At 35.1% G+C, this 21,478-nt stretch overlaps 1 non-coding gene across 1 annotated transcript; it reads right to left on the bottom strand.

Moving 5' to 3' along the window:
• Positions 1-15,292: 15,292 nt before the first annotated feature.
• On the bottom strand, positions 15,293-15,376 carry Trnal-uaa (transfer RNA leucine (anticodon UAA)). Its single transcript has one exon. It is a non-coding gene; the product is annotated as a tRNA-Leu (tRNA).
• Between the last annotated feature and the right edge of the window lie 6,102 nt (positions 15,377-21,478).

Here is a 21,478-nt window from a genome sequence, read left to right as displayed (position 1 = left end):
TTAATTTAACAAAAGATTAGTAGCAGTATTATTTTATTATATTACTTATTTAAAAAAAAATCTTAATTTTTTAATTGAAAATATACGTCTAATGAATATGGGTTGTTTTTACTAAGGTATATTTTAAATTTAGATGAGAAATTAATATTTGACGATACCTCTCTTATTAATATCCTTGGGATGTGATTATAGATTTTTATGCACATACAAAAACAGTTTCTCTGAAACAATGTAGTTCTACAGGAAGGTACTTGTAGTTTTGTGAAGTTTTTTCATATTTAAGTACTTCAATTCATATTTAAATCAACAAACAATGTATTTAAATATTAATTAAATATGAAAATACATTGTAACGAGGTAGGTACATCAAACTGGCATCAAACATAGAGTTTTTTTTAATGAAAAGGGACGAGACGAGCAGGACGTTCAGCTGATGGTAATTGATACGCCCTGCCCATTACAATGGAGTGCCGCTCAGGATTCTTCTTCATCTGGATTTGCCAAGTGTGCTCACCCGAAAGGGACAAACAATCCTATAACTCGGATACATTAAAACACCCTGAACATTTTGTACTAACTAAGACTCAAATATCTTCTACCTTCATTTAATTGTACATAACCACCATCGAAAAGTTGAGCTTTGATAAGAAGAAGTGGCATGAAACTTATTGCCAACCTTGTAATCAATTAACAGTACAGCACCATCATATTAAAAATTATTATTAGGTGCGAATATGATGAATGTGGATGTTTGCTTCCGAGTCATGGATGTTTATATGTATATAAGTATGCTTAAATAAGTATATTTTAATAAATATATGGTTGTTTTGCACCCATAGTACAAGCTATGCCTTATTTGGAGCAAGATAATAAGTTGAAATTGTGTCAATATTTATCTATTTATAACTAAAACACAATCTGATTAAAGTGATAGGTACAACAAAATACTCAGATATACAGCACACATTTTAAGAAATGCTTCTGCAATTCTCAAGTGGTGTGGATTATGCCAAAGAGTTATATTTGGTCGCCAGTCGCCAAATATTTCCAATTATAATTTTCCATCAAACTCCGCATTCATCGCAGTCGTCAATCCGCTATTTATAGAAAACTGTATATGAAATGAAGTAATTTGAAAACACCAGTGACGTTGGCGCTGATGACGTTACAAATTAAGGCCTTCTACAAACTAGCGACTGTTACTTTGTGCGATTGGAAGTTGCAGCCATATACTACCTCACAGCCCGACAGTGCATGACTATTTCTTTGCACAGGATGCCGGCTAGATTATGGATACCACAACGGCGTCTATTTCTGCCGTGAAGCTACTGCTTCACTACAGTATTATTTTATATTTGGCGCTTCTTTTAAGATTTACCCTGATGAAACTGTGGCGCCACCCGAATTAAATCCATTTTGACGGACACTTTTTCAAATACACAGATGAATTTCATTAACTCTACGCTCCATAGTATGAAAATTAAAATTTACGTTCCGAAATTCAGCTTCAGTATTGCTTACACGTTACTACGTGTAAGAAATACTGTGTTTCGGTCTGAAGGGCGCCATAGCTAGTGAAATTACTGGGCAAATGAGACTTAACATCTTATGCCTCAAGGTGACGAGCGTAGTTGTAGTGTCACTCAGAGTTTTTGAGGTTTTTCAACAGTCCTGAGCGGCACTGCATTATAATGGGCAGGGCGCATCAATTACCATCAGCTGAACGTCCTGCTCGTGTCGTCCCTTATTTTCATAAAAAAAAACAATTTTGATTTGTCGATGTGTGCGTTAACTATTGGTTTAATATTTAAAGTACTAAGGACTACTAAGCGTGGCTGACTGCTTACGACTTGTAAATGGGTTATAATAACAATAGATTCGCTTTATTTATTTAAGTGAAACTTCTAATGCGACTTCCAACAAGGTTGCAATCCTAAAATGGCGATCGGAGATTATAATTTTAAACGGTTTCCTTGCTTTTGGCATTTACTAATAGCAATAGGACAATATAGAACGCCTTTTAGTGATCTCTTTTTACAATCTATCTATGGGATGACGTAATTATATTTTAGCTTGTTATTTATGTGAACTATGTAGGTAGAGGCAAGGAGAATCGTCTCTTAAGGAAGAAAAGTTGAAAAAGTTTCCAGCTTATGCTGTATATAACAGTTCAAAAAGCTTCCACAATGGCGCCGTATGCTCAGGGTATGGTGTGAAGTATGGTGAATGTAGCAATTGTAAACGAATTGAAGTATGCCGAGTAAAAAAAATTAATATTAGTGTCGACTTAAGTATTTAATTATTAAAATTTTTAACAATTTACGTTGTACAAAATAATGTAGGAAATATAACCTTACAGAATTATTATAGGGAAACGTGCATCCAGAGAGATTAGTATTATTTTATATTTGGCGCTGCTTTTAATATTTACTCTGATGATACTGTGGCGCCACCCTAATTTAATGCATTTTGACGGACACTTTTTCAAATACACAGACAAATCTCATTAACTCTACCCTCCATAGTATGAAAATTAAAATTTACGTTCCGAAATTCATCTTCAGAATTGATAACAAAAGACATAAAACTTGATTTTGATCAGATATTTCAACTAGAGATCGGATATTGAGATCAGCCGTGTAACTACAGCTTAATTTGTAAAATAAGATTGTCATAATTAAATGATGATTCTCCGTCGGATAACTATGTTTCTATTTTGAGATTAAGACTCTTAAAATATATTCTGAATTCTAAAACCGGAGTTATAACCGATGGATTCGCTAACACGGTAACAAAGAACAATTACGTCCACTGCCGGTCAGCGAGCTGTATCTCAAATTCTAGGACAACTGAGAAATTTTGAGAATGTGTTTATTATTGTTGTTGCTAAAACGAACGTGACGAATTCATAAATAGCAAATGACAATCAAATTAAATGAAAACTGTCACTTTTTAAGACAAATGACATTTTTTTTTAAATAATCTATTGCTGAGGTTATCTTCACTAGTTTTAGTACCGCAGACTCGCTATGGCCAACAGCGCCAAAACGGCGAATATGAAACAGGCACAAAAGCACTTCGATAGCTGCCAGTCCCGTGGTATATAGTAGAGTTCAGTGGGTTTGGACCGGCAGAAGACAGACGCGAAATTAACACCAAAGCGAAGTTATTAATGAATATGAATCACGTATAACATTTTTTTGTCCTTTAATCATAAAGTAATAGCATAGAAAAGAAATATATTAACCGTAGGGAGTGACAATAACGTAACATATTTATTGCAACAAAACTTGGTTAACGTCATGAAAAATTTACCGGATTCGTCGCCATATTGTTATTACTATTTCAAAATTATGTCAAATCTCATTGCACGTTTCACACTAAACTAAATTTAAATTTTTACCTAGGCAGTTCCGTCTCTTATTAGTAGTATTTACATCCTCTTTGTAACTCGCTCTTTAGCGGTTTTATTTAATACTCATAATACCTATTCATTATTACCTACCTCGTACCTATATCATATTTAGGTACTTATGTATCTTCATTTCTTATGAACACAATATGCATAAATTAGACTTGATTGATTAGATAAAGTTATTCTTATTATAAGTGGATTGAATAAATTCCGTAACCATAAGTAGTGTGTACATTCATCTGTTCAGAATTTATTTGTTTCCTTTAGACTATAATAATAATAAAAATATTGACACATCCTTACACAATTAATTATAGGTAGATGGGGCTAGGGCCCCAAACTAGGCATCGCCTGTACTATGGGTACAAGACAACGATATATTTAATACAATATACTTACATAAACATACAGAAATACCAATAAACATCCATGACTCGGAAACAAACATCCATATTCATCATATAAAATATGATTGCACCTACCGGGATTCTAACCAGGGACCTCTAGCTTAGTAGGCAGTGTCAATAACCACTGGGCTGTTATAGGGATCGTCTATAAGGTAACAATGCATCATTGTTCATATAACAGGTGATGATGTAGCCTAGACAATAACATTCATTTGTGTTCATGTTATATATTTGTGTTTACACAAAAATTGAATTTTGACAGTGCTGCTCAATGACTAAGGCCCGGTATCCACCAAAGCGGAGAGGAGAGGAGATCAGCCGCGAAGCTGTTAGGTTATGTCAACCAGAATGGAGAGATGTGAGCTGTGTTTATAGCAACCCTTTCGGTGTGCGAGCAGCGGGGAAAAGGACGCGCCAAAATTCTATAGACAAATGAGACATCTCCTCTCCTCTCCGCTTGATCCATTCCGACCGAAGCTAAGAGGAGATGTGAAAATTACGAAATCTGATTGGTTATCAAAATACATCTCATCTCCTCTCCTCCCCTTTGGTGGATACTGAGCCTAAAGCTGAGATATATAGAGAGTATTTAAACTTTGCTCAGATTTACTTAATTAGCTACTAAAACTTAGCTGAGTGTTAGCTTAGCATAATCTTTGATTTCGTTTTTATCGTCATTTGACAGCTTAAATTATGCTGAACTTAAGCTAAGACAGGCCAATGCATAAGTCAAGTTCGCATTTCATAACGCTCAGCTAAGTTTTAAGTAAGTAGTAAGGACTATAAAATGAACATAGGTGGAACTAAATTTAAAATAAAATATCTTCTATTTATAAAATTAAAAAATTATGATATTCAATAGAAACGTATTCTAATTAACAAAACAATGACACAGCTATTTTGGTCATAAATAGGTAATGTGTTTTTCTTTGAGGATTTACCTAATTAGAGACGCAATTCGACGGATATTTCTTAAGACTTTTAAATGAACATAGGTGGAACTAAATTTAGTATCTTCTTTGTATAAATTAAAATTTTGTGGTATTCCATTTTAACCGTATTGAAATTAACAAAACAATGACAAAGCTATTTTGGAATTAAATAGTTAATGTCTTTGAGTATTTACGTAACGCAATTCGTCGGATATTTCGTAAGATATTTTTAAAGACTATAAAATGAACATAGGTGGAACTAAATTTAATATACATTATCTTCTTTTTACAAATTAAAAAAATATGGTATTCCATTATAACCGTATTCTAATTAACAAATAAATACAGAATAAAATAATAAATAAAATAAATACAAAGACACAATCCAACGGATATTTCCCACTGTAAATTAGGGCTCGACTTGTGTCTGTAAAGTGTATCCATGCGCAGCTATAGTTTATTGTTTGAGTCCGAATTTTTATGTTAGGCCCCGTCCACATATAACGAACCACGGCAAAAGAAAGCTAATAAGCGAATGAGAAAGAGTGTGTGTGGCGAGGCGAGTAATAAGGAAGGGACACCTTACGCTGGCTTCGTTCGCTGTTATTATTTGTATGTGATATAGGTCTTAAGGAGTACAGAAAACTTTGCGAGTCTCCCCAGCGTAAGTAAACACTACACAAGTTTTCAGTAAGAAAACCAGCCAAATGCTGCTAGACTCAGAGGAAGGAATGTGTGCTTTATTAATCACCGCGAAATTATAAACAGCCATTTAAACACTCCGTTGCAAATACATCACAAGACTTAATGATGTGGCGTCTCCGCGAAACCTGATCAAGTATAGGAACAAATGTTTGCTTTTGACAATTTTGCCAACTGTAGGTACCTACGAAACACGCGGTTAAATGTGTCAAAGATGGATTGATGCTAGTTTACCGATAGACTGTGACAGAACAGATAGATTATGCTCCAGATTAAATTACCGTAAAAAACATTAAGTGTATGTTGGCCTTGCCACAGGTACCTATCGTACTACGAACGTCATTTCAAATATTCTTCTAAATGAAAAATTCCATTTTCGAATTCCGTACTGTTCCTCATTATTTTCTACTTACTCTTCCTATATTTGTGTTATTGTTTGTATAAGTAATACAAACTTTTTAAAATTTGAGCTTCTCACCTATTGCGGCTTACCTATGATGTAGGTAATAGGTTTCCTGTTGGAAGGTAACGGGTACAGAAACCTAAGACGGATAGGTACTAGGGTGAATCGACTGGTTCACGATCAGTTAGTCAATTTGACACCTTCAAACTAACGTTAGTCATAAAATATAGGCATTTATACGTTATTGTATTTTTATAACGATAAAGAAACCTTAAACCTACATATTTAATATATTTTTTCGTACGTTTCTATGTAGGTTTATTTGTTAAATGACAAAATATCGAAAAGTGTGTTTTTTTCAGTTGACGATCAGATTCCGTTACATTACGATCACAAGTTTTCGCCTGTTTACGATCTCTGATAACTAATGAAAACAGAACTTTATAGCTATTTAATTAAAGTTGAAGTTGCATTGTCAAAAAAGTCGAAAGAAAAAATAGTCGAATTACATAATAATATTTTTTAATAAAAAATCAAATATAAGATTGAGCACTAAAACTTTATTAATTGGTCAGTTTAGAGAGCTTGAAATTAATAAACTGTATCAATGATTGGTTTCCGTTTCACACTTATTGCAAAATGGACATGTGTATGTTGAGATTGCCGCTTCTACATAGGATTTGTTACACATCTCTGTACATTTAAGATGAAACCAACGGATAAAGTTGTCGCAACCTATGTTTTTTTCTGCATCATCCTCAACATCGCTTATTAATGCTTCCAAGCATTCGCTACATTGCACAGCAGCTTTTTTAGTTCCTTTTTTCAGTACCGTCTTCTTTTTCTTCTTTCTTTTCTCCACAGTTTTCTTTTTCTTTTCTTCTGCTCTCAACTGTTGTGTTCTCTTTTTCTCTAACACAAGATTCTCTTTTTCTTCGTCTTTTTTCTTATAATGTTCCCGCCAAGCTTGTGAGGATATTGCACTGGGTAATTTGGATGCATTACGTTTTTTATCTTTCCATTCTGGTGGCTCCGGGAAGCGTAAATGTTTTTCGAAAATGTCATCGAAAGATAATATTTCATCGGGTTCATTCTGTTGATTGATTAAGACGGTTGCGTGGTTATCGTTTTGGCTATGGACATCTGCTAATACAGTGACCGTGTAGCATTGGTCATCAGCAGATTCCATTGGACTTTGTTGTTGTTGTGCAAGGGTCGGCTGTGAAATATGTGATATCTGAATTTCTTCAAGAGGCATAACCGATATATTGTTAAGTGATATAAATGAGCCTGGCTGATGTAAGGTTATATTTTCAGCAATAGTTTCATCAGTGACACACAAGGAGTCGGTTAACAATTCTGAAGCATCAATTAGAATGTTCTGTCTAGGTTGGGCAACATCCAGGACCGTATTTGGGTTGTCGAAATTTAAGTTATCTGGAGTTATATCTGCCAAAATCTCGTTGGTAATATTAATAATAGAAGTGCTCTGGTTTGACGCTGCAGAATTTCGAGGCGTTCTTAGACTTAGAGCGCCGTTTTTGTAAGCATTTTGTTTTGGCTTTTTCGATTTCTTCAAGAATCTGTCCTGATTCTATACTGCGTTCGGCCAATTCAGACTTAAGTATTGAGATGACTTTTATAGCTGCGTCAAACTCTTTTGCAGTTGCGGTTTTTTCGGATGCATTTTGATGTTTACTCGTTCTCTTCCGACATTTTGTTGCGTGTCTTTAACACATTTTGTATAATCTACAGCATCTTCATTGAGAGGATATAAGCCGCATCTTCGGAACCCATTGCTTATAATATCTGCTAAGTGAGTTTCTGTCAACGTTTTATTTAAAACAGAACAAAAGTTCAATTTTGTCACCACTTGGTTTATATTATCTGACTGCCACTCTTTGACAGTTGTTTTCCAGTTTTGTTTCAGAGGCCTAAATACACTCACATCCGCTGGTTGTAGCATAGGCGTGCTATTTGGGGGCAAGGCATAAAGAATTATGCCATTTGCTTGGCAAAATTCACTTAAGGGAAATGTCATGTGTGATTTATGACCATCAATAAATAATATAATTGGCCTTTTGACTTTATTTTTCGTTAGCCAAGCGTTGAAGTCGTTGGTTATGTACTCGTAAAATACGTCACTTTTCATCCAGCCACTTTCTGAGCGGCCAAGGACCCACAATTCCGGCATATTATCAACTAATGCCTTTGGCGGCCTCACATATGGAAATATAACCAAAGGCGGGCACAATTGTCCACTTGCGGAAAACACCAGCAAAACTGTAATGTTTTCTTTTTCATTATTTTTCTTGATGACGTACAAATTTTTATACCCTTTCGGTCCCAAAACTTTTCCACTTTTTGGTGAAAGAGAAAAGCCTGTTTCAACACCATTAAATATTCTATCTGGGTCTTGAAATATGTCCATTGCATCTATAGATTCTATAAATTCTCGCAGGTCCTTGAACCAACATCGTATGCGTTTTTCTGTTAAAACCGCCCTAGCATTATTGATCCCTTCTGGCTCGCGAATGCTAATTTGCGGATGCCGCTTTAAGAATTTTTGGTACCAAGTATCTCCTGGTTTCCCATCTTTGAACGGCGTTTTGGCACCAGATTTTGCTATAATTTTTGAGACGCTTTCTAATAAATCCTGCTTATTCAAAGGGAAGCCACATTTTGCCATATCAATAATCCATTTAGTTAGCTTTTCCTCCCCTTGTACACCTAAAACAGGATCCGGGCCTACTTTCGGTTTCTTGTTGACAGCTACTTTACCACTCAGACGGTCATGCACAGTTGCAAATGGAACACCGTAATAGCGGCAAGCTTCTCTGTATCCCATTAATTGGTTTTTAATTGAATCAATAGCATTTTTTAGGTCTTCCTCCTTGTATGAGAAAAGTCGTCTAATTGGTCTTTTTGATACCCCTACCTGTGGGATAGAAAATTTATAAACTTTTTTAATAGGTGTTATGTATATAAAAAGGAACAAAAAACCAAATGGAACTTTTACTTTGAAATTTTATTAATCAATTATTTTGTTAGTTGCAATTAGAAAATGATAATTAGCAAGGAATATAAAGGAGAATATATATTTTGTACAATAAAAAGCATACCAATTTTTCGTTTATATTTTTAGTCTTGTCTTTTTTTGTTTTTGATGTCGAAGCCATCTGTAAAGAGCATAAATAAATACATGCAGCGCACACCAAGATACCAAAGGATTAGTTATAGTCAAGCCTGTTGTTATTAAAAGATATTAAAATAAATTATTGGTAGAAATTTGCGAAAAATTTTGAGACTGTGCTCGTATCCAATTACCGTCATCACTGTCTTATTTAAATAGGATCATATTATGAATAAATTATTCATAGTTACAATCCGAGCATTTTCTAATCTTACCACTTTACACGTGATCGTAAAGTGATCAATTCCCGATCTCTATAATTATAGTCAAATAACAAAAATATAAACTTAAACGCTAACTGGCTCATCCACGATCACATAATATGTTGTTTTTTATATGGCAGAAAAACTATAGTCGATAAAAGGTCGTTTCTCGATCACTAGAATTTTTCAACTAAAATGCATTGGTTTTTCAGGTTATTGTTTGTATTTAGCCGATCGCCATCTGACATATAAACAAAGCACCATTAAGTAGACCTGAACATATGACAATAATCCCACCCACACCATATATTTAGGTAGAAGAGCTCAATAAAGATTTGACCAAAACTGCCCGTTTACGATCAGGTGATCGTGAATCGAAAAAAGACCTTTTTGTTATACCCCATGGCGATCACCTTATATTTTAATATATTTACAAATTTTTCAAGCAAAATGTTACATTAGATGAAAGATTACATTACGTGAGCACTACAAACACACCTCCGATTGATAAACTGTAATAAAAACATGTTTTACTTACCATTCAATAGTTGCTTCCCACTAATTTTTCGGTAAGATTTTAATATAATATCTACGTAAGCACACCGGCTCAGATTCATCGGCTCACTGATCGAAAACGACCACATTTTGTAGGCGACATGGCTACTTTGAGAGAAATGAATAGATAGAACATGCGATTCCAGCCATCTTTAATGCTTATTTGCCTACAATAAAGTTGTTTTTCCCTATTTTCGTAAAAGTGATCGTGAACAGGCACTGATCGGTAAACCGGTCGATTCACCCTATATGAATTAAGATCCTTGAATTACAAATTACTCTTATGGCGTCTCCCCCTTATTAAATGCTCTGAGAGATCTTGCATATTGATATTATAATCTATAGATGTAACAGTACTTCGTCTACGCTCTAGACTCTCAAGGCTGTATACAGTATACACGCCATCGGCCACACGGCCCTGTTCCAATGAACGTGACGTCATCAGTATCTCGCCAGACAAGTATAAACTGGCATGGCAAAAAGTCGAACTAAAGATTTATTGTTATTAATTATTCATGGTAGTAACTACATAATAAAGCTATAACTTTAAGTGTAATTCTTAAAAGGTATTTAACATAGTTTTATTCCAATTAGGTATTATGAAGATAATAGTAGATACATTTAACAACAACACGAAACGACAATAGCGCCCCCACTTAGAGCCAACGTACACATGACACATAAAAAATGGCGCTAATTCACAGAATGTGACGTCAACTAACTGTTAAAACGAATGACTCACGAGAACTATACATTTCGTCATGTTGTGTGATTTATATCGTTACATAAATGAGGATTTAATTAATTTAGGAATAATATCTAATAGCTAAGACCTCATTGTTCATTCAGAGAGTGCAAATAAAGAGAACAGACAAAAAGTGAGTCATTTATTCAGCTGCAGTCAGGGGCTGCTAGAATGAAGTATATACCTGGATGTGACAACGAATAATATTATCGAGCATAAACGAATCACAAAACTGTAATGAATAAAAAGGACGATATAAATAATAATATTTCGTGTCTTTGGAGTTTTTTTTTTGTTTTGTTTGTTGTTCATTATCATATTAACACCTGATGAAGAATTCCACAAAATTTGAACCGCGCCTATTTCTGCCATAAAGTAGTATTGTGTTAGCATTACTGTGTTTCGGTCTGAAGGGCGCCGTAGCTTGTGAAACAACTGGGCAGATGAGAGAACATCATCATTATCATCAACAGCAGGAGCGCAGTTGTAGTGCCGCTCAGTATGGTTCGGTCTTTCAAGAATCCTGATCGGCACTGCATTGTAATGAGCAGGGCGCATCAATTACCATCAGCGGAACGTCCTGCTCGTCTCGACCCTTATTTTTATAAAAAAAAAACTATAGATATCAATAATATTGGTGGATGTAAGTAAAATAAATGACAAGCGAGGCCTTTTTATCGATTGACTATAATTATTAATTCCTTCATGCTTACATTACCCCCCTTATTCATAATGGTCCGCTAACTTATAACAGCTGCTACAGAGTGTTATTTCTAATTCTGACTTAGGTCAATAGAAGAAGACAGAGTGAGAATTAGCAATGCTTTAGCAGTCTATTATGAATAAGAGGGTAAGAGGTTTGCCTCACAGACGATCAATAAATGCAAAAATAGTTTATTATAACAATGATTTTGTCTAATGGCCGCACGGCGTACAATAACAATTTTATTGCAAGTTTGTAGAGTCTAAAATTGCATGATAAACAATAATTGATAAGACAACAAGCATATCTTTATCTACAATATTGTAGTTCTCTACGTATTTGTCCGATTAAATATAAACATATGTCGTGCGACATTCATAACAAATAAAATTGACACCTATTTTCAATCTTATTGGGTTCAATGTTGAACCAACATTCACGTACCTTCTAGACTTTAAAGAAAACGGGATGGAAATTTCCCTGCACTTATTTACAAACAGTATTAATAATAGTTTAGTTTGGTTTACGTAGTTATCAAACTGCGCAGTTTAATTATATTTTATTGTATCGCGTGTTTATCAGCTGTCGCCTGATAACCACGTTGATTGTTTTGTATGATCTAATACATTACATTTATTGTTACTTATCAAGGACTTCCACCTTCGCACGACACGCCACAAGTTAGGATATCATCCCCACCATCTGGATGTGTGGTGGTCCTCCACAGTGCGGTTTTCAAGGAGCTTTCTTCTACGTACTACAAAGCTGTGGAATGAGCTTCCTTATGCGGTGTTTCCGCGACGATACGACATGGGTACCTTCAAAAAAAGGGCATACAACTTCCTTAAAGGCCGGCAACGCTCCTGTGATTCCTCTGGTTTTGCAAGAGAATGTTGGCGGCGGTGATCACTTAACACCAGGTGACCCGTACCCTCGTTTGTCCTCCTACAACATAAAAATAGACAACTGTTTTATGTCGACGCCAGGTACTGGAAGAGAGTTTCTTAAATCGTTTCTTTAGCGCGCCTTTTTAGGTTTGCGTAGCCAAATGGCAAAAAACAGAACCCTTATGGATTCGTCATGTCTGTTTGTCTGTCTGTCCTTCCGATTGTCACAAACACTTTTTTCCGAAACAATAAGAACTTATACTGTTGAAACTTGGCAAGAAGATGTATTCTGTGAACTGTATTAAGATTTTCATGAAGCCCTATCATTGAAAAGGAAAAATCTATGCATACTTACCAGGATGATAACTGGGCACTGTCGCCTAAATAAGCACCTTAGTGTGGTCGGAATTTTAAACGATAAAACTTGCAGATTTTGCCTTGAGACTGATAAAACGCCTCTTCATCTCAGTATCTATTGTTTATGTAATCTAACAAAGCGCTAGTTTGTTTAATAACAAAAGCATTGACGTTCGTTTTTATAAACAAGCCGAAACACTTCAAAAACAATAAATTTTATTGTAACACGAGCCCGTTGAAATTGGCGTCGGTAACGCGCGGCGGCTTAAGACGGGCATGTGCGCCACGCACTTTGTGGCAGTTTAGCCAGTGACGGGATAAGCGTAACACCATCCTTGGTGACTAAACCCGGCTCCCAGATAATGTTTGTAATACTCGTGTCAAGAAGATACTGCGGTTCGTAAAGGTGCTGCCTTTACGAACCGCAGTAACGGAACCGCAGTGGTTTAACGACGAGCTATAAGTATGAGTGGCGAACACAATAGTTCAATTTTGGACGCGGTGTTACTAGGACTCACCAGGACTAGTCAAATAGCCACCCTCTTCAAATAATAATAATATTTAGTACGTAGCTTCTGCAGGAAATTCCTCTGGCGTTGCAAGGGAGCACGTAATTCCTTAAAAAAAGATTATACTGTTAGGTACCATCTTACCTGACGACCTGTATAGCCGAGTGGTTCGCGATCCTACCTATTAAGCTAGAGGTCCCGGGTTCGAATCCCGGTAGGTGCAAGCATTTATATGATGACTATGGATGTTTGTTTCCGAGTCATGAATGTTTAAATGTTTTTATGTATGTGTATATGTATGTTATATGAATTTATGTATGTTTAAGTAAGTATATTGTATTATATATATCATTGTCTTGTAACACAGGCTATAATATATACTTGGGGCAAGATAATTTGTGTAAAAAGTATGTCGATATTATTACCTACAGTATAAAAACAATTCTAAACTTTTTAAATCAGTTATCTTCAGATGAGTATATGGCCCATAAATCGTTATATTGCGATGCCGATAAGATATTATCTAAATGTGCAAGTAGGATTCACATACCTACTAAGGCCGAAAGGAGTAAGTTTAAGTAGGCATACCTATTTCAAGTGGACGTGAAAAAAAAATTAAAAGCTATATTTTTGACGATGACAGTTTATTTAAAAAAATCCCACTATTCGGAATCTACTTGGATTGGAATTTATGAGCAAAAAAACATTCAAAAAATAGTATAATTTATTTTTAATATCAATTATGAATGAAGAATTAATATTTCATCTGTAAATTTTAAGGTCATTAGTATAGTAGGTAATTATTTAAAAATGGATGTAAATCGCGCCTATAATTTTTTTTTGTCTGTCTGTATGTTAGCCATGTCAAAATATGTCAAGATCTTTGTTGCGTCGAGGGATGGAGAAGTTTTATAATTTGCGATAGTAAAAAATAAAATATTACAGTGTTTGAGACTTATTATTCTCTTTATTACAATTTCGTCTTATTTTCTACATTTATATATATAACATATTTATAAAAAACAATATTACAAATATAAGTTTAAAAAATAGAGTCCCGCCGGCGTTGGTTCACGACAATTCCGCCGGTGGTTAGGGTGACAGACAGAGGAACTTCCGCATGATGCGTGCCGTTCCCAAAACAGCTGCTTTCTGTAACTGACCCTTTATCCAGTTATTAAGTGAGATCCTCTTGAGATGGTGGTCGAGGCTCTTTGCTATAAGACCGTTTACGGAAACGACTATTGGGACAATTATTGTTGAATCAACATCCCACATGTCAGTAACCTCGTGTGCTAAGTCTAGGTACTTCGACAATTTGTCTATTTCAGCTTTCACAATGTTATCATCACACGGAACGGTGATATCAACAATAAATGCCCGACGCTCTAACCGATCTACCAGCACAATATCAGGCTTATTAGCAATGATAGTTCTGTCTGTGATGATAGATCGGTCCCAGTAGAGCTTGACACGGCTGTTTTCCAGAACTGTCTCCGGAGTATACTTATAATACGGGACTTCAAAATGCACAAGATTGTATCGAAGAGCAAGTTGCTTATGGATAATCTTGGCTACTTGGTTGTGTCTGTGCAAATACTCTCCATTGGCAAGACGAGAACAACCGGAAATAATATGTCTGATAGACTGGTGATGATGGCACGCCCGACATAATTATGTCTATTGTGCCATCCTTCATGATGTATTTTCGGTAGTTATTCGTCTTGATATCTTCATCAGCAATTGCACAGGCAAATCCTTCGGTTTCTCAAAAGAGGTCACCAAATCATAGCCAGGTCACACACGAAATCTTGTCTACATCAGGTCCGTAGAGAGCCCGGTAATACCGTCCATGAAGCTCTTTTCCCCTCTATACATTCAAGCGATCTTGAGTACTGAGTGTCACCGGTTTTCGCCAATTCTTATATTTATTTGACTTATTATTATTATGTGGACTATTTGTTTATTTATATTTTAGTACTTAATCAGTTGAATGATAGCATAAAGCAAATAAAATATTTTCAAGAATATTATGTAAGTAGGTACAAGTACATATTATTGTAATGAAATTATGATATTATCTACCATTTATCAACATGAAAACAAATAAAATAAGAAAGAACTGCATACAAAAATAAAAATTTAGAGTGTTTGTTATTATAGTCTATAGGTACATGTATGAAATAACGAACTCTAGCTCCATGATATGTAAGCAATATAATATTGAAATAATAATACTGAAATTCATTGTAAAAAAACATTACAATAAAAAAAATCTATTTGTCAGGTGTGGGGTTCGAACCCACGCTCCCTCTCGGGAACCAGAGCTTAAATCTGGCGCCTTAGACCACTCGGCCAACCTGACTTGTGACTATTGGTACGAAATTATGAAACTAGTGTATAATATTTAAATACGTAGTATATAATAAGGGAAATTAGTATATAATTTATATATATCAACACCATTTTATTCAAACATTAATCTGAACATAGCGCAAATTTCAAAATTTGTTAATCAATGAAAACATATTTTATACCTATGATAAATTATTATAATCAAGTATTTTTTGATCTACAGAATAAGGTTTAATTTTGGCTTCAGAAATAGCACATAACGTGAGTTACGGTAAAGAATTTATTGCCAAATAAATTATTTAAATATGTAATAATTATGAAAGTAATACTTATTAACGTTAATTATAATTTATTATTAGTTTATTGAATGATGATATTATATTTACATACATATTAATTATTTAAATATCGTACAGCATAAAATAATACATACTTTAAAATTTTATTACGAGAAATGTATAGAGCTGCCATCTCTTACGAGTTACTTACACTAAAAGGACGTCATATTAATATTAGTATGTAGTTCTACAATAAATCAATAGATGGTAGTGTTAAGAGTTTTAATCTAAATATAATAAGCTAACTAAACTCACGGGTATTTTTTTCCGTCCCTTTACAAAATACAATACCAAAAGTTGTATTAATCATTTGAGAATATTACTGGCACTTTTGTGAAGTGTTGTGGTACATAAAAAAGTTTATACCAAATTCGACATAAGTAGTCGAACCACAGTGTCGAACATTAACAAAAATTGCAGTAAATTGCGTATCGTGGCGGGAATCGTTGATAGTTGGTAATTACTATAAATCATTTTTAAATAATTATTGTCGGATTGTCCTATTTCCTTGATATCTTTAAGTCTTGATACCATTATTTAGCGGTCTCTAAAATGGTTGACAGAACGATAACAGCGAGCAAAATTATAGCGCTTGTGGAAGAGTGTAGTCAATGTGATGTGTCCCAGAGGCTAAATGTGAGTCGTTCGACTGTCCAGAGGACTTGACAACAATATCAAGAGACTGGGTATGGAAGAAAACCATGCAGTAGCTTCGTTCGAAATTGTGCTATGTGGGCCCAAGAGGATTTGGGTAGAGTATTATTGGGATGAAGCCAGAATATCACTATATGGTGAGGACCGATGTCTGCAAGCACCTACTGCAAAGGCAAGGGGAACGTATCACAGAAGTTTGCTTGGCTTAGCTGTTATGTTTTGAGCAGCGATTAATGTATTAGACCGTACGGAGTTAATCTACATAGAAAACTGCAGCACTTCGAATGCTAACCGGTACATATCAGAATTCGTAATTCCTTACGTACAACCCGCATGGAGGTTACGTACAACGTAACGGTTCTTGGAGAATACGGATGATTACGCTCACGCTCACCGTTCTGGCGATGTGGAAGCGTATATTCAAGAGTTAGGGATTAATCGTGTGGATTGTACAGCTCGAAGTCCCGACCTCACACTCACATTTGGGATGTTCGAACGTTTTTCATAAGAAACAATTAAGAATAGCATCGCATGCCCGGACGAATACAAGCTGTCATTTTAGCAAGAGCGGACCGGACACTCGATATTAAACTTTTGCTTTTTATTTTTATGTTAAAAAAAACTTAAGTTTTTAGTCCGCTTTTTTAATTTAATGAACAGATACGCAACTAGCTGTTTAGACTCTGGGATCATTTTTCATTAATTCCATCGAAATGTAATGACGAAATTGAGAGAAACTACTGTTGGCTTATTTATTTAAAGTATTATGATAATACAAGCTACTTAGAATTATGAAATAATTTGAAGACCAGATGATCTTAACAAGTGCGCCACTGTAGGAACCGTTTTTTTTTTGCAAAAGAGTGTTTAAGAGATATTGAAATAGTAATTGTTATGTATGTCTACCGTCAGTTTGCATCAAGAAACATTGAACATGCAATGTATCGAAACTTGTCACACGATCAATGACGTTCTAAAGATTTATGAAACAACGCGCACATCTTGTTTTGGTGAGATAAGTTTAAAGAAAATGAATTAAAATCCTTTTCAGATTGATAATAATATTTTGTCGTCTGTGTTCTTAATGATGATGAAATATATCTAAATCGTCTTCACCGCTTGAATCCATGAAATAATATTATGATAGTAGATATAATATTTAGTAAGTGATCTCTAGTATGTCATCCAAAGAGAATGTAAATACTACGTAAAAAGAGGCGGGACTGCCAAAGTAAATATTGAAATTTAATTTAGTATGAAACGTGCAGTCATTTGACATAAGTTTGAAACAGAAATTACTCTATGGCGATGGAAGTATAATCCGGCTAAGTTTGAAAGCAAACAGTTGCTTGAAACGTAGAGGCTGCCTCCGTTTTCAATAAGATTATGGCCGTCATCTGTCAATCTTTGAATGACTGCACGTTTCATACAATTGAGTGAATCGGTTTTTTCTCGGAGAGTTTCACTAGGCTGATGTCATGGTGATTATCTACTACCTAGGAGTGATAGGGCAGGATGTACTTATCGGCAAAATGTCAAAACAAATATTTTTTGTGTTGTGAGATTAGGTATCTGAGAAACATGTTGAATGAAATTGTTGTTACGAAGTTTGATTGTAAAAACTTTAGACAATTTATACGTCTAGATAGAGTCTCTTGCTGCTAGACAACCGATGAAAACAGGCCAGGTTTATTACTTTAGTGTGCGAGACGTTTAGGCTGAGATCTGTAGAGCGTACTCAGATCAGATACCATGCAATGGAGTCCAGATAGTGAAACACATTATATGATAGATTTTACAAGGGAAATATAAAGAAGAAAAATCTTAATATCTCTGAACATCTGGTCGCAAAAAAGCAGCATCGCTGACGTTCCCGTGCAGTACTACTTACTCAACCACAGTTGTTTCACCTGTGCCCAAACGCGAGACATAACAGTAATGTAGAAAACAACCCGCCAATTTTGACATTTGACAGCATAAATCAAACCACAGACTACAAATATCAATTTATTACACTAAGAATCGTATAGCAGTGACGAGTATCGCTCCACTTGTAGCCGCGTGGACGATGGCGGAGTTGCAATGGTCAGAAAAGCACTGGCAGACAGTCTCCAGGTGGTCTTCATTGTCGGCTTTGTAGCAGTCGCGGTGATGTTTCACCCAGCCGCAGCCGCGGGTGACGCGTACCTCCGCGTCGTGATCTTTGTGAAGTACTAAAATAAAAAAGTGGGTGTGTCCTTAAGTATGCACGCAAGAAGTTATACTTCTTTGGCCTTACAAAGCTAAAATCCTTAAAATTATGTATTCCTCGTCCTATTAAACGTTTTTAGAAAGAACAATTATGTAAAAATCTTGCAAAGATGGCTTTGACATTTAATTATTAAATAATGAACACGGCTGTATGTGCTTGAACCCTTTGCCGTTCCTAATAATGGACGAATAAACCAAAAAAACATAACGAATGTCGCAAACGTCAGAAAATTTTAGGAACCAACTTCACCCTGTTACTTTAGTGATACAGTGACGCGCGCGCATCTTTTATTTTCGCTCTCATTATTTTTTCACAACGTGCCTAAAGAAGTATCATAAAAAACTGATTTGTGACCAACTCATCACGACGGAAGTATAAACTTCATTAATCCAATATTTATATAATACGAAATACAGAATACAATTTATGTCGTACTTTGAGGCTATACCTAACTATGATTCGAAAAATTTTTCGCATAAGCACCTTTTGTAAGCTCAATCATTACTTTTAGTTCAGTTCAGTTTAGTTTTAAATTTATAAGTCAAAATGTAAAAAAGTTGTAGCAAGGAGTTTGCATACATAAAATAAAATCGAAGAGACTTTGTACAAAGAAAACGAGTGAGTATGTCCGTCTTAGCATTGAATTCCCAAAATTATTTTAAATGGTTGCGTTTTATATTTAATTAAATCATTTACTTAATTATCTTCTCATCAACATTTGTCAGAATCGAATAGGTTGTATACGTGTACTACCGTTGCCTAGTTTCGTTGTGAAAAAACCGTTGCAAAAAACGCGGCATTCTTTGAAAGTATGTTGAAATAAAATTATTTAATTCATGGATTTACTAAATTAAATTGGTAATCAATATTTAAGAACGAAGCGGGCTACCTCTTGTGTTCCGACCGACCGCTTTTTCAACTGAGCCTACCGTTTATATTCATAAAGTAAAAACATTTATTGTAAATGTTATTAATGTTCACCACATTAGGTTTTTTATGACAATAGATATAGAATAGAGACAAGCAGGAAGTCCAGTTGATGGTAATTGATACGCCCTGCCCATTACAATGCAGTGCCGCTCAAGATTATTGACAAACCCCAAAATTCTGATCTGCACTACAACTGCGCTCGTCACAGACAGATGTCAAGTCGCATTTGCCCAGTAATTTCACTAGCTACGGCGCCCTTCAGACTGAAATACAGTAATCCTTTCACAATTAGTATGTTATTCGATTAACACGAGTGTTACGCATTTAAATAATACACTTTTAAAGGATTAAAACGCGTGTAATTGTAACTGTGTTTTATATTAGTTAACCCGTTTAGTTAACCCGACGTGAAACAGTCCCCCTGATAAAGTTTTCAGGGGCTGACAGAGATCGAATGGTCTTGAAACCTCGGATTAACTAATATAATAATAAAAATGTAACTTTTACGCAAATATCTAATGTATAAACACAGTTACAAATACACGTGTTTAAATCCGTTAAAAGTGTTTTATTTAAATGACTTTATTGTTGATACCACAGATTGGGAATAGAGCGACCACCCTCAGGCTATTAAATGATACGTTTAATTGTACGATATTATTTTGTAACCATATTTCTTTATGAAATAAAAAAGCCCGCTGAGTTTGTTGCGCCCATTTTTCTCAGATTTGAGGCATTCTTTTTGGAATGGGTGGTAGTTATTGACTTTCAGTAAGTGATGTCATATTCTATTTTGAATACAAATAATATATTTGATTAATAAGGCCAGCAACGTGATCCCTCCATTGCTCGGGTGATCCTAGTTCGTTCTCCCATCACCTAAATAATATCGCTGTATACTTACTAGTCTGTGTAATCTTTCTGCAGAACATCTTACTGCCGGCGTGCTGACCCGGCAACATCGTCTTCTCACAGTGAGTAGACCTGAGGTACTTCTGAACGCTCTCGACATCGTAGATGGTGGGGTTCAGACACATGGAGTTATTTGCACTGTTACATTCATAACATTGTATCGCTGTGCCTGTAACAAGGAAATTGATATGTTATATTTATTTAAAGGTAGTTCATGAGTGTTTTTATAAAGAAAATTCTTTTTGGGACTAACTTTGCGCGGCTCACAGTAGAGTGATCTTTGGCAGGTGACATTTTACACACAATATTCTATTTACCACTGACCTGTATAAATACCACTGTACAGGCTGTTCCATATGTTTGACAGCAATTTTTTTGTGCCTACTTGAAGCGCCACTCGCGAGCGTCCAGAGAACTAATTTTGACGTGTAATACAAATGGCTGCGAAGCAACGTACAATAAATACTCTAAAGCATTTTGAATTAATTTAATTAGTTTTCCGTGTTATTTACACTTCGAGAATCAACGTACACAATTTTTTTTGTAAATATTTTCCCACCATCTATGGATGTTTGCTGAGGTTGTCATCACTAGTTTTAGTACCGCTGACTCTCGCTACATAACTACGTAACTGCGCCAAAATGGCGAATATCAAACGGACACAAAAGCACTTTGACAGCTGCCAATCCAGTGGTATATAGTAGAGGTCAGTGTGCTATTTAGATAATATTTCAATTATTAGTTAATGTGTAGGATGTCCACTGGTGTAACAAAAAGACAGTGCCGTGTTCCACGGTTTAAAACTATGAAGGAAATGTTGATTATTTTTAATAGAATTTATATTGCAATTTTATATATGCACTAGCTGACCCAGCAAACGCTGTATTGCCATATAAAGTAAATTAAAAAAATTCAATAAATAAAATTGATGAGCTATAAAAATTGATGATTTCCGATTTTCAGACGTACCAAATATATCGTAGATACATAAAATTTATCGACCTACAATTATTGTATTCGATTGCCA

This window comes from Leptidea sinapis, chromosome 30 (genome assembly GCF_905404315.1).
Source record: "Leptidea sinapis chromosome 30, ilLepSina1.1, whole genome shotgun sequence".
Classification (NCBI taxonomy): Eukaryota; Metazoa; Arthropoda; class Insecta; order Lepidoptera; family Pieridae; genus Leptidea; species Leptidea sinapis.
The sequence above is the reverse complement of the archived record's forward strand: the minus strand, read 5'-3'. Positions and strand labels throughout refer to the sequence as shown.